At 32.8% G+C, this 15,045-nt stretch overlaps 1 long non-coding RNA gene across 2 annotated transcripts; it reads left to right on the plus strand.

Moving 5' to 3' along the window:
- The first annotated feature begins 5,783 nt into the window (after positions 1-5,783).
- On the plus strand, positions 5,784-10,182 carry LOC126883146 (uncharacterized). Of its 2 annotated transcripts, XR_007697519.1 has the most exons (4): positions 5,784-5,932; positions 5,987-6,078; positions 6,180-6,335; positions 9,905-10,182. It is a non-coding gene; the product is annotated as an uncharacterized LOC126883146 (long non-coding RNA). The 2 variants fall into 2 exon arrangements; XR_007697518.1 differs by having other exon boundaries at positions 5,788-6,078.
- Positions 10,183-15,045: the final 4,863 nt, after the last annotated feature.

The following is a 15,045-nucleotide window of genomic DNA, read 5'->3' on the forward strand; positions in this document are numbered from 1 at the left end:
ATAACCACGAATTAGGCTAATAACAACTCATATTTATCTGAAATATTGAAATGACTCTATGATATATTTTTATTAAATTAATAACTTAACATCCATTGTATTAACAAATAATTAACAAAATTCGAATATGTTGACAATCAACTTTTTACACAACACAAGGAATGAGGGGGCGGGGCGGGTCCACTTTGAGTGACAGAACAAAATTCTGCCTTATGATTGGCCAGACGGAAGAAACGCACTGTAAAAGATGAAAGTTGGTCATCTCTTATGTTACGTTACGTTTCTCTTACGTTCCGTCAGGCGCTTGCGTTCATCTATAAACACGAGTACACAAAATTCGGTGTTGATCTTTTCCAGTGCGTCTCCGTTGCGTCTACGTCTACGCTACGTCAAACTATAGATCCAACTTTTAGGCCCGTATTTATAGTTGAGTCTCAAGACAGCGTCGATGCTCAAGACCGACCTTGAACCAAATTTGTGTTTTATAAACCGATCTCGAGACACGACGTTGTCTTGGGAAGTGTAAAATGACAGGCGAATCTCAAGTCATCGATCGACCTTCCTCAAGACCGCGATTCTAACCTAACTTTGTTTGTTATTGTTTGAATTTTGAATATTTTTAATTCAGTTCCAAATATTTTTTGTTTTTCTAATTACAATAAAAATGTATGAAAAAGTAAAAGCATTTTTAGAGTTTATTGATAATATTGGAGAAGAAAATCGCCCGGGAAGTATACAAAAGCAATATATTCAAGATAAAAATATAATCTAAAATACAATGGAGTATTACAATATTGCAGTTCATCAGCGAATCAGCGCATTAACTTAAACAACAAAGGTTTTATGCTACTTATAGGAATATAACCAGTTTTTATGAGGAAGCCCACTTCCCAAAAATGTACAGGTACTGTAAAGATATAAAATATATGTTATTCAGGCTCTTATTATGTAAATGAATTTGTAGGTACTAGAAGAGAAATTATGTATATTATTGTTCAACAACAAGGTTATCAAGTCATTCAATATTTGATCTAAGAGCATTAAGAGTGAAATTGTGAAATGGAAAGAAGTGAAATTCCAGGATTATTAATAGGAATAGATGACAGTAATGGGTATGCATGCAGACACTATCTACTTACCCCAGTATTACAGCCAGGTATTTATTGATAATTGCTAAATAAATAGTAGGTTATTTAATAGACATAAATATCTTTTTAGGTAATGATCAAGAAAATAAGATATTTTTACCATAGTACTCATGTGAGAACAAGAAATGTAGAAAAGCTATTTGGAACCTGGAAAAGAGAGTTTCCTTGTCTTCAACAAGGTCTACAAACCAAATTATATACATGTCTTGCAATAATATGTGCTACAGCAGTACCTTACAATCTAGGTAAATAATGATCTGGTGGTAAATAGACATGTTAATGATGTGGAACAATCTCTAAATTTTTGGTGACATTTTTTTCAACAATATTTTGCATGAGAATACATTATTGAATACCTACTCTTATTGTGTTTGATTTTTTTTCTATTATTTCTCAAAATGTCATCATGATCATTGTTCGACAACCCTTTTTGTTTGAGTTTTGATCTCTTGAGGAATACAGCTCCATTCCAATCTATTTCAGGATTTGTTCTTGCAATTTTTTATTTTTAAAATATCAACGTCTTATTCTATTTGTTCCTTATATCTAATCTATAGTATTTCTCTCGTTATATGTCCAGCTGACATTTGTGTGTTTATTTTGGAAAGTATTTCATATGCTTCCATCCTTCCTCTTAGAACGTGGTCCTATTTTGATGAATGTATATGGATCGTGGTATGCCCTGTATAGTTCAAAATTATATTTCATATGCTTCCATCCTTCCTCTTAGAACGTGGTCCTATTTTGATGAATGTATATGGATCGTGGTATGCCCTATGCCCTGTATAGTTCAAAATTATATCTTCTCTGGTCTTCATATTTTAGATGCTATTTAGCCTGATTCTAGTGCTTTATCGTTGTTTCCAGTGCTTTATCAATTTATCATCGTTTATTTTACCTACCTGTCTACTGCTACTCTACTATTGTACTTTCACCATATATTTTTGGAATATAAATATATAGTAACCTTCTGTCTTTCTCTTGTTCAACTGGAATTTGTTTATTTATTCTGAGAATACATTATTGAATCTGTATTATGTTAGATATATTATTTTTTATTTTATTTCTTAATATGTATTTTTTATATTTTATTTTAAAATAAATGAGTATGAGTTTCCCTCTTCTTAAATAAGTATTTATTTGACAAACCTTTCCTTACCAAATATAAAATTAATTACACATCTGGACCTCGGAGGTAAACCACACTATGTCATTTCGAGCAACTGTGTTTAGCATGTGTTTGCAACAAAGTTTAGAGCACTTAGGATGTTAATAAAAATCTGAAATATCCCATAATTAGTTGAAAGACAATATGACTGTATTTTAATGATAATATATATATATATATATATATATATATATATATATATATATATATATATATATATATATATATATATATATATATATAACCAATGTGTATAATCCAACTAATAAAAAAACACCATGTCGACATAGTGTAGATTACCTCCGAGGTCCAGGCGTGTAAACAGCAATACTGTGATGAGCACTCTAATAACCAGCAAAATAGCGCAAAAAATGGAAAACATATGTTGTGAAATAAAAAGAGATGTAAAATTATCTATAGGAACCTATACATTTACATTACATAGTTTGTCACCTTTACATGTGTGGGAGGAGTATGACAACTGTCACAGAGGTCTAAAGGTGGGAAATTATGTAATGTAATGTAAATTTATAGGTTCCTATTGATAATTGTACACCTCTACTAGTTTCATCTCCTTTTATTTCACAACATACTATATGTTTCCATCTTTTGTGTCATTTTGCCAGTTAATAGCACGCTCATCACTGTATACCATTATTTATGCAGATGACATAGTCCTCTTAACAAGAAAAAAAGCTGAAGTTGTTTAGAAACTTGAGAGGTGAAGCAAGAAAATTGCATGTCTATAAATGAAACAAAAATAAAATATTAAGTGTATTGGACAAAATTCGCTTAGACAAGGAAAGAGAGAGGACGAGTAATCCTATGACCAAAAGTGAAGCCAAACTGACGGGAGAGATTAAGCCCCGTATTTATAGTCAGTACTCAAGACTGATCTCGAGACCGGTCTCAGCCAAGACGATCTTACGGCAACGTCGAGCTCAAGACCACGTTCTGTTTTATAAACGAGTCTTCGGCTGATCTCGGCCAAGATTGATCTCGAGGCTGGAAAATTATGGATTTTAAGCAATTTTGACACAGAACACCAACTAAAAACTGTCAATCGTCAAGTTAAATATCTTTGCAATGTTTTTATATTTAATTTGTTTTTTGAAAATAGATTATTAAAATGTTTTCAGTTAAATAAAGTTTATTTTATTGATTGAAAATTTATATTTTTATTTTTTCTAAATCTTACATGCTATTTTTTCAAAGGTTAATGACCTCTCATAATTTGTTTCCATTATGAGGTACAGGATTTCTTTTCTTTGTGGTAAAGGATTGCATATTAAAGGAAAGTAACTATAAATATATTCTTTGATATTACCCCAGTATAACAGAATACTGTGATATTACTTTATTCTTGGTTGGGAGTAATGGGGTTTAATGAAATATTCAAAGTTCTAAGAGAAAGCACTGGGAGATATCATTTATTTCTTATGAGAGAAAGCAAAGCAAATAAAACTCTGGTACTTCCTAGTATTACCTGCCTTTTTATTAATGGTGTAAGCTTTCTTCTATGTTTATATTCTTCATCTGACTTACAACAAAGAAGAAACCATGACAGGTGGAACTTGTATAAAATGCAATTACTATTTTCATGGGAATAAGCCTCAATTTAAGTTTGAAATTAAATTTTAATTAAATGTTTAAATTCTTAAAGACAGATCACATGCTATAAATTTTTTGTGACGGATATTATCGAGTTAAAGTTAATTTTATGTAATCGAATTAACTATATTTTAATAAAATCGTCCCAGGAATGCAACTCATAACTACAGTAATCCCTCTTCAACCGCGGGGGTTACGTTCCGAAGAGAAAGGTGCGGTTGGTGAAACCGTGGTTGGCGAGGGATCCACGATCAGCGTTGCCAGACGTCCCGCTTTTCGCGGGACGTCCCGATTTTTAACTCAAAATTAAATGTCCCGCGCGGGACAGGCTCAATCCCGCTTTTTGGGAATAATTCGACCCTGCGTGCAGCGTACTGAGAAAGCGCAGCGGTTGGCACAAACAAGTGTGGACCGGCCGCCTGTCCAGCGCATAATGAATATAAGCGCGGGCGAGAGAGAGGGTGCCTCTGTGCCTCACGCAATCGGTGCGTGCGACTGCTAACATCTTCTCTTTCTCTTCTGCTCTTTTCTTGTTCTTATTTGAATCGTAAGCGAGTAGCTGTGATTACTTACGAAAGAAAAACGAATACCATTTGTTTTCGAGCTTGAAATCAGTGAGGTAGTGAGTTGCGTTAGGTGCGAAATTTAGTGTAATTGCAATAAGAAAACAAAAGTTCCAGTTTTTTTACGAAAGATGAATGAAACTTATGAAACCGATAGTGATGTTTCGGATTGCTCGAAACCGGAAGACATTACACCCAAGAAGAAAATCAAACTAGGAAAACATCGCCTCACCAAATACAGTTCAAATTGGCAGAATGATCACAATTGGTTGCGTTCTGTGGCGTCGGGTGAGTATAAAGCTTACTGTACACCAGTGGCGGCTCGTGACATCTGCTATAGGGTGTGCTGCATGAACCACGGCCAATATAAAATAATAGAAATAGAATAACATACGAAAACAAAAACAATAAAATTAGCTTTAATACTAATTAATAGTAACTAATAACGACATGCTATAAAAATCTGATTAACTTACATTTATTGCATTTTTCTAAATTGGAAATTAATACGCCGGTCCTTTTTTGTCGCAAACTTTTCGATTACTTTATCGTTAAAGTTCGGTATTGAAGCGATGAACTTTTTTTCTATCAAGAGTGTGGAAAGGGCTGTTAATCTGTCTTCGCGCATTGAATTTCTTAAAAATGTTTTGATCCGTTTTAAAGTTGAAAAACTACGTTCAGCTTCTGCTGTGGTCATTGGCGTAGTCACCAGAATTTGTATCAACTTTTTGGTTTCTGTTAATGTGTCCTCTAAATTATTAGAAATTATAAATTTTAGTAAAGGCACTGCACCTTTTAATGTTCTACACTCGATATTGGAATACAAAACTGACAGTTCTGTTCGCAAACGGTTTTTATCAAAGAAGTTATAAGCTGTACAAGTTAAATCCAATTCATTTTCAGGAAACTTATTATTATATTTTTCGAAATGTTCTGAAGATAAAAGTGTTGCGGCAACTAGATGATTTGTATATGCAAACCGTTCTTTTGCATTGTTTATAATAACATCACAAACTTCTAGACAGGCAATACGGTGATCCTGTTGGCTGTTATTTGGGCGTTTCCTTTTTTGGACACTAGGCGCCGCATTTAAATTTGAAGCTTGATGTATGATAGGGTCTATTTTATTTCGGACATTGTTAATACTTTGCTCAAAAACATGTATAGCTTTCTGTGCTTCGGTTGGGTCCATGTTCTTTTTTTGAAGATTATTGTACAAAACGTCAACATGTGGCATAATATAATGAAAAACAGTCAGCCAGAAAGTAAAATTTTGATCTTCCAGAATACGTCTAAGGCCCGGTCTTTTCACCTCCGAATAAATATGCTCTTATCTGGCAGTTAGCTATCTGGAGGATAAATATTTATTCGCCAGATAAAAAGTACCCGTCTTTTCACGTCAATTTATGTTCCAGTTAGTTATCCGGTAGATAAGCTTAAAAGTAAGTTTGGATTCCGAACACACCTGACTTTTATGTTTATTTTTATAATTTCAGCTTTAACTTAACCTAACATAATTAGATTCAAAGTATTTCAAAGATGATTTTATCGATTTTATTTCCATTTTGGAAGAAGGAATGAAGGAAATGTAAGTAAATCAAAGAATTACAACTTAAAAAATAGGTATACAAAGTCATAAGGTTTAGAAATACATTTCCATATTTTAATCAGACAACAATATTGTTTTAGAAGGAAAACATTGATTATGCTGAAATAGTTTACTGGAGAGCTTGAACAAGAGGTAAATCCATTTTAAATTAGAGGAAAACTGTTGATTTGTATGTAAAATAGAAGACAAAGACAAGTTTAAATAAAGACAAGCTAGCTAATGAAACAGATGCAGTGGTAATTTTGTTTACATAATTATATATGTACATATTATATGATTATTAATATTAGGTTTGTTCTAGCAAACAGTCAAACTAGTCAGAAACCGTCAGCAATTAGTTGCTCAGTGAGACAACATAATACAGTCACCAGTGCTATCCCCTATCTACTCGCGCTGGTCGACTATTCGCTGATGGTTTCAAACCGTTTGAAACTGATGCTAGAACAAACCTAATGACTGTTCAATGATGTAAAAATTTGTTAATGTGGGGAAAACTTTTATTTAAATTCAATACTATATTTCTGTAAATATCATGCAATATGGCAAAACTTGATGTTACGTCTGATTTTAGCCATAATGAGATTATTTGCTTGATATGCTATTTAGTAACATTTCTTCAAGTTGGTATAGTTTGGTATGTGTATGATGAAGGTAAAACGGTGCCGTGGCCGTTAGTAGGCATCCGCTATGAGAGAAATTTTTTGGAAAATACGAAAATATACATTATTTTAAACTATTCTCAAAAAAAAATTTTGCGGATTATCCATTAGTTTTCATAATAAAAGACTTTGAAAATTGGATTTTATACACTTTTTTAGACCGCCATATTGATAATTACATGTGACGTTGCTGGATGTTGCCAAATCTATAAAAAAATTTGGTTTTACAAGTAACAAATTTTGACGCATTTTTGTGGGGAAATGGACCTAACCTAACCAAACCTGGACCGTACGGGCATCGGTACAGGAGGGATTTTTCTCGATTTATCTTTGAAATCTAGGGATTTTTAAAGTGTGACATAATTTTTATATTTATTGCTAGTGCCACCTACTATGTAGTAATTAAACAATTCAAATTTAACAATGCAGTTTTCTTCAACTTTGTTGGCGTTTAATGTTTTGTTACAAATTGACAGCTGACAATGACATTTTCTTATTTTTTTGTTAACATTGACAGCTGACAATGACATTTTCTTCTTTTTTTGTTGACATTGACAGCTGACAAAAGGTAATGACAGTTTCTTCTTTTTTTTGTTGACATTGACAGCTGACAGTGACATTTTCTTCTTTTTTTGTTGACATTGACAGCTGGCAATGACAGTTTTTTTGTTGGCATTGACATCTGACAATGGCATTTTTTTCTTTTTTTGTTGACATTGACAGCTGACAAATGGTAATGTCAGTTCTTTCGTTTTTTTGTTGACATTGACAGCTGACAAATGGTAATGACAGTTTCTTCTTTTTTTTGTCGACATTGACAGTGACATTTTTTTGTTAACACTGACAGCTGACAGTTTTTTTTGTTGACATTGACAGCTGAAAATGACATTTTCTTCTTTTTTTGTTGACATTGACAGCTGACAAATGGTAATGGCAGTTTCTTCGTTTTTTGTTGACATTGACAACTGACAAATGGTAATGACAGTTTCTTCGTTTTTTGTTGACATTGACAGCTGACAAATGGTAATGACAGTTTCTTCTTTTTTTTGTTGACATTGACATTTTCTTCTTTTTGTTGACATTGACAGCTGACAATGACATTTTTTTCTTTTTTGTTAACATTGACAGCTGACAATGACATTTTCTTCTTTTTTTGTCGACATTGACAGCTGACAAATGGTAATGATAGTTTCTTCTTTTTTTTTTGTTGACATTGACAGCTGACAGTGATATTTTTTTCTTTTTTTTTTGACATTGACAGCTGACAATGACATTTTCTTCTTTTTTTGTTGACATTGGCAGCTGGCGAATGGTAATGGCAGTTTACATAATAAATGGCAGTTTACAATTAATAAACGGGCAGACTGCAATTGCGCGCAGCGGTCAGAAAGGAGGAAGACCTAACCCTTCGGTCCAAACCTAACTTACGGGTAATAGAGTGAGAGAACCGCAGGAGGTATTTGACCGCTGCGCGCAATCACAACCCACCCTAATAAACATAGTTTAATTTGTATCTCTCCATTGACCTCACCGTACATAAACGGCGACACTGGTCCGGTCTTTTCACCTCCGAATAAATATTTATCAGGAAGTTTATCCGGCAGATTACATGTAAATCTGTCAAATAAACCTCCGGATAACTTTTATTCGGAGGTGAAAAGACCGGGCGACTGTCTTTCTTTGCACTTAAACTGTTTTTTAATTAATCAAACACTTTGCAAACGTTGGATTAATTCTAAATCGCTTTTTTGTGTGATATTATTAATATCAAAATAAGAAGTTATTTACATCCATTTTTCGATACTAAACGTGAATGACAACTAATCTTGTTTTGACAAATTTTCAAATTCCAAAGATATTTTGATTTACATCAATATTTGAAACAGAAAACCTTACGATAAAAATTGGCAACCTAGCACAGTCGTTGTCGAATGTCGATCTAAATGTCATAAACATTTTGTGATTTTGTGTTGTGAATTTGATTACTTGATTGCAAAAATGTTGACAGAGAGAATTTAAAATTTTGTTGGATTATAATATTTTCAATATAATCCAGTATTCTAATAAAAATAATGGACGTATACCGCATTAATATGGATTAATAAGATATAAATAAAAGGTCAGTACCTACAAATATAAAATATACACTTCTATTTGGGGAAAATATGTCTGAAATTAGTAAGGTTATGTATGAAAAAAACCAATTTTTAAAGTTGATTTTTATTTAAATGAATGAGTAATCCGCAAATTTTTTTTCGGAAAATAGCTTAAAACAATGTATATTTTCATATTTTCCAAAAAATTTTACCCGATGCGAATGCCTACTAACTGCAACGGCACCTTACTCAAGTTGCATTTTTGAGGTTTTATCAACATAGCGTCATTGTAAATCACTTAACGGAAACTCTATATGACGAAAGAGAGACTCATAATGAAAGATTTATTTTTTCTGTTATCTTTTTATGGTAGGTACATAATATTATAATATGTATGTGTATACATACTTATTATACATAAGAAATACATGTTCGGATTATCAGTGCCACCTTCGGTCCCGAGGAGCACGGATAATCTGGATTCTACTGTATTAGGTAGGCCAGAACTTGATATATTACTTGATTTCTTATGTTGATTACTTTTCGTTTTTGGGTTGACAAAACATGATTTAAACTTTCAAAATGCCCTCCTGAAAAATTAGGCTAGATGGACATATCAATCATTGTCAAAACGCTACAGATTTATAATCCATCCAACTGGTATATTGAATAGTAAACTAGGGATAAACCAACTATGTATATCAAAACACAATATTTTAAAGATTGGATAATTTACATGGTAAATTGAATAATCCCAATAACAAGAATAAAACCTAATTTTAATATTTGTTATGGGTCATTCCACGAACATACGCTTGTTTTGGATTACTTCGACAACGAATATTTTACGTTGCAAAATAAGAAGAACAAAAGTAAATTGCAAATTACATTGTTATTTATTGGAATAATTATTAGTGCCATTTACTTTCGTACTTCTTAGGTTGCACAGTAAAATATTCGTTGTCGAAATAATCCAAAACAGGCGTATGTTCGTGGAATGGCCCATAGTAGATATCTTTCACTTTTCTAAATAAAAAAAATTGGTTACAGATATGACAAACACCTAGAAGATGGAATCCTGTGTTCTCAAAGAAAAAGCTAGTTCCAGAAATAAGCTACCAATAATAAACTAGAGAATGTATTACAAGAAAGAACAACGCTAATACCCAACATAGCTCAATTGCTTCAGATAGAAAAAGAGGAGGAAAGGGTAGAACACAAGCGTGCCAGAGAAAATTAAAGGGCAGAAGAGACACAAAAATTCATTGATTTATTAAATTTAATAATTAAATTATACAAAGGACAATTAAATAAAGAATAAAAAATTATACATGTATATTAATGATCCTTCTATTTCCCCATAAAGCTTGTTACTGACCAGGAGGTATACTATAATAGATATATTACATCTCATATTGCTCACTATAATAATGAGTGAGCCTGCATAAACGGAACCATAATATACATTAGGTATAGTTCCGGGTATGCAGCCTCACTCATTACTATAGTGAGTGATATGAGATATATTTTAGTATAGTTCCCCGTGCGTGACAAGCTTAACACAAAAATTTTTATAAGGTTATCAAACATCATAACTTCAGTAAATTCAATAATTTAGCTTATTCCTGGTCTATACTTAGCAATTCATTTTCAAAATTGTCTTCATTTTCATCTCTCTCTATGTTATAAATATATTGCTTCAGTGTAGGACAACTGAATCAATGTAATCATTTTGTTTTCTGCTATATACAAAAAGGGATGTATTTGCGGACTCATTAAAAAAGTAACAACCCATTGCTATGATCTGAATTTAAACAGCAATAATACAGAATTACTTATATTTGGCACAAAAAAATATTAGTAAGAAGGTACCTATTTAAAACATATCCGGGGAGTATTACGAAATTCTCAGAATATAAAATCAGTCTTCCTATACTCTATTTTTTTTAGAATTTCATGATACACCCAGTATGTTTTGGATACTTAACAACAGCTTTTTTTTCAAGGTAGGTATCATCTACTGTTTCTGAGAACCATGTGCATACATAATTCTAGTTACTACCTACATATATCAATACCTTTCATTTTGGAATCGTAAAATATTTGGCAATTCAAAGAAATGATGGGATAAGAAACTATTCTATTTTTATTTTTTACAACTTGTTTTTCTTTGTAAATGAATATAGTTGGGTAGGTATACAATAATACATACCTATTATAATTTTTTCAAATTATAACCCATCTTTAATTTAATATCTAATAACTCTGCTTAAAAAATTACAGTAGGTAGGTATGTATAAAAACAAAATAACATAAAATTTGTGATTGAGAATTTTTAGAAAGAACAAAATTTTACTTTTGCAATAAATTCAATCAGACCCTCAAGATTTTAGGTTATATTTTTAGTTTCCTGGTAATCAGAAACCATGAAATATACGAAAATCAAAGTTTATCTGCCAGATAACTTCTTATTCGGTACTTTATTCGGCAGTTAAATATTTGATATTTAACGTCAATTTATCTGCCGGATAACTTTATTCCAGAGTGAAAAGACGCTACTTTTTTTATCTGTCAGATAAACTTCCCGTTAACTATTTATCCGGAGGTGAAAAGACCGGGCCTAAGTCCTCTTGCTTCCTTGGAAGTAATAGCATTTGACTCTTCTTCTAGTTGCTCCATACACTCAATAATAAAGTCTCTATATTCGTAAACGACATTTACTGTACGAATATTGAAATTCCAGCGTGTAGGGATTGAACGAGGAATATTTTTTCCAACTATTTGATTTAAGACAGCTATTCTTTGAGGTGAATGACTAAAAAATCCAGGTATATCATGTAAATCTCCAAAAAATACGCGTACTTGGGAATTAATAGAACATGCTCTTGACATTATTAGATTCAATTGATGGGCGTAACAGTGCACAAAATGAGCAGTTTCATATTTTCTCTTAATTATTGTTTGCACTCAGCCATGTATCCCACTCATAACAGCTGCTCCGTCATAACTTTGTGCAATGAGCTTATTTTTGTTATTCTTTAATATTGGGTCTAAAACATTCAAAATTGTGTTAGCTAAGGTTTCAGCATCATGTTTTTCTGGAAGCAAAAAAGTCCAAAACCTTTCAACTGGAGCGCCGTTTTTTACATAACGAAAAACAATGACCATTTGAAATTTCATAGAAACATCCGTTGTCTCATCAGCTATCACTGCTAAAAATGGGGCTTCATTGATTTCGTTTAAAATCTCCTCAGCGTATACTTCTAGCATGCAATCCAAAATATCATTTTGTATTGTTTTTGAGGTACCTTTGAAAATTGTCGCATTTGTAAGGTGTTCACTAAGTGTTTTATCAAGTTCAGCAGAAAAATTCACTAAACCACGAAAAATTCCAGGGTTATCTGATGTTTCAGATTCATCGTGCCCTCGTAAGGCGAGCTCAAAAGCCCCACAGAATTTTATACAGTCAATTATTTTTGACAAAACATACCTGTTTTTCGTCACCTCTTCATTGTGTTTTTGTATATTTATCCAATAAGCAGAGTCAAGTTGGGCCTGTATATTAAGTTTCCCAAATAATGCAAATCGCATTTCATTGTTCATATGAGTTTGCGTGTTTTCATGCTTCTTTATTTTTTCACTTAAATGCACTAGATCCCGCACTCCTGTCTCGCGCCACAATTTTTCCTCTTTATCTGCGCCGAATAATGCACACGGAAAACAGAAAAAAGCATTTTTTTCGGAACATCCACAAATCCACTGATTTCGTAGATACATGTCTTTATTAAATTTACGCGTATATGTTTTTCCACGGCTTTTACCGGACACTTCAATATTAAGATCAGGCATAGGACGGCCACGTTCTTTTATAATCAACTGTTGTTGATAGTGAAGTTTTTGAAATTTATTTACACCTAATTTAAATTGAAACTCCATTGTTTTAAACACGCTCGAACAAAACAAATTAAACAAAATTGTAACCTAAGAATTTCTAAACACGGCACAGATGCAACGGTCACGAATAACTGTCGTGAATTGCAGCTCGCAAACACATTTCCGAGGCCGTTAATCAGCCGATTGCCGAAGCACATCGGCTAAGATCGCCGTTTGCCTAATAAATGCATTTTACCGCTGCCAGTGTTTCGGTTGTTATCGACGCGGCTTCACTGGAGCAGCAAATACGTAAAAAGATTGCTTCACTGGAGCACCAAATACGTAAAAAAATTATACGGTTTCACTAGAGGAGTAAATACGTAAAAAAAAATAATATTAATCATCGTTGTTGGTGAATTATTATTAACAGTTGATGTTTAATATGATAATATGGCAGATTTGAAATAAAACTATATTAATTATTCTTTAATAATTAAGATTTGCTATGGTTGTTTGGTAGTTCTGCAGCTCAGCAGCACATAAAGAAAAGCCGCCACTGCTGTACACTGTGTAAAAAAGAGTTTACTATTTCACATGGCGGATTAAACGACGTAGTGAAGCATTCCAAAACAAATAGTCACTTGAAGATCACTAGTTCTCGTGCTGCAAGAAACTTAACTAGCTATTTCCAGGCACCGGGTACTTCAACATCTGATCGTGATCGCGATGATATTATATACAAAACGTCAGCTGCAGAAATTACTTCTGTATATCACACCGTTAAACATTCGTTAAGCTACAATAGTCTGGATTGTTTTCAAAAGTTATTACCTCTCATGTACGCCGATTCTAAGATAGCTAAGAATGTTAAATGTGGTAGGACAAAGAGCGAAGCAATAGTTTGTGAAGTATTGGCAAAAGAAGCTTTGAAGGACGTAGTTTAAAATTTAAAAGAAGATTTATTTTTTTCGATTTCTACGGATGCCAGCAATAAAGGAAACCGGAAAATGTTTCCAATATGTGTGCGATATTTCAGTTTTGACAAAGGAATACAAAACAAATTAATAGATTTTGTGGAGAGTAATGACGAAACTGCCGACCAAATAACAAAGGTACTTTGTGAAACACTGGATAAACATAACTTAAAATTATCGCAAGTAACATCATATGGTGCAGACAATGCAAATGTAAACTTTGGTTCAAATCATTCTGTTTTCACTAATCTTCATTCCAAAAACGAAAAAATATTAAAAGCTAACTGTTCAGTTCACATCTTGCATAACATGAGCAAATTTGCATGTGATAGATTAGACATCGATGTAGAAGCTATCATCTTAAAAATATATGGCCATTTCTCACATTCAGCTAAACGTCGTGCGGAATTGATGGAGATATTTGAAACTACGGAAATGGAGTGGGTCGAGTTATTACGTCACGTAAATACAAGATTTTTGTCGCTCTGTCCTGCTGTTGAGAGAATAATCAAGGTTTGGCCTGCTTTGAAAAGCTACTTTGATAAAAAAGAATCATGTGCGAAAGCCATTGAAAAAATTTTTGGTTCTGAAGCAGAGGAAACAAAAACTCTAGCCTACTTGAATTTTGTTTATAATGTGATGAGTGCTTTTGGTACATTAATAAAAGAGTCTCAGGGAAATGACATTGCCATAACCGAAATGCATGAGTCATTATGCCTCTTCCGTTCAAGACTGATTCAAAGACAGAAGGATGGGTTTTTCGGCTACCAGACGAAACTTATTTTAAATAAATTAGTTGAATCTGAAGAGATCAAAGTCATCGAAGACTTTAAACTATTTTACACAAATTGCCAAAAATATATAGAAAAACGTTATAATTTTTCAGATGAGAATATTTTTGCTAGACTTAAATTCCTAAATCTGGAAACTGAAATTAGTTTCGACATGATTGAAAATGCTATCGCTTTATTGAAATTGACAGACAATATTTCGGTAGATCACCTATATGAAGAATTTAACTTGTTGAAATCATCTTTGGACGTATTAGTGGGAAATTCCAAAGACACCACTGCCACCACCGCACAGAAATGGCAACAGCTCTTTCAACAGTTTCCAAAAAAAGATACCAGGAATATGTTTAAACTCGTATCTTTTATATTAAGTACTCCAACGTCAAACTGCTTTCCGGAACGAGTTTTTTCGCAGATGAATTTGAAATGGTCAGATGCGAGAAATAAATGTTCCGTAAAGTTAATTAAAGCAGAATTACTCGTCCAGTTTAATCTACAGCTATCCTGTGAAGAGTTCTTTAAATTTACTAAAGAGAAAAGGGATATTTTGAAA

Source organism: Diabrotica virgifera, chromosome 4 (genome assembly GCF_917563875.1).
Source record: "Diabrotica virgifera virgifera chromosome 4, PGI_DIABVI_V3a".
Classification (NCBI taxonomy): Eukaryota; Metazoa; Arthropoda; class Insecta; order Coleoptera; family Chrysomelidae; genus Diabrotica; species Diabrotica virgifera.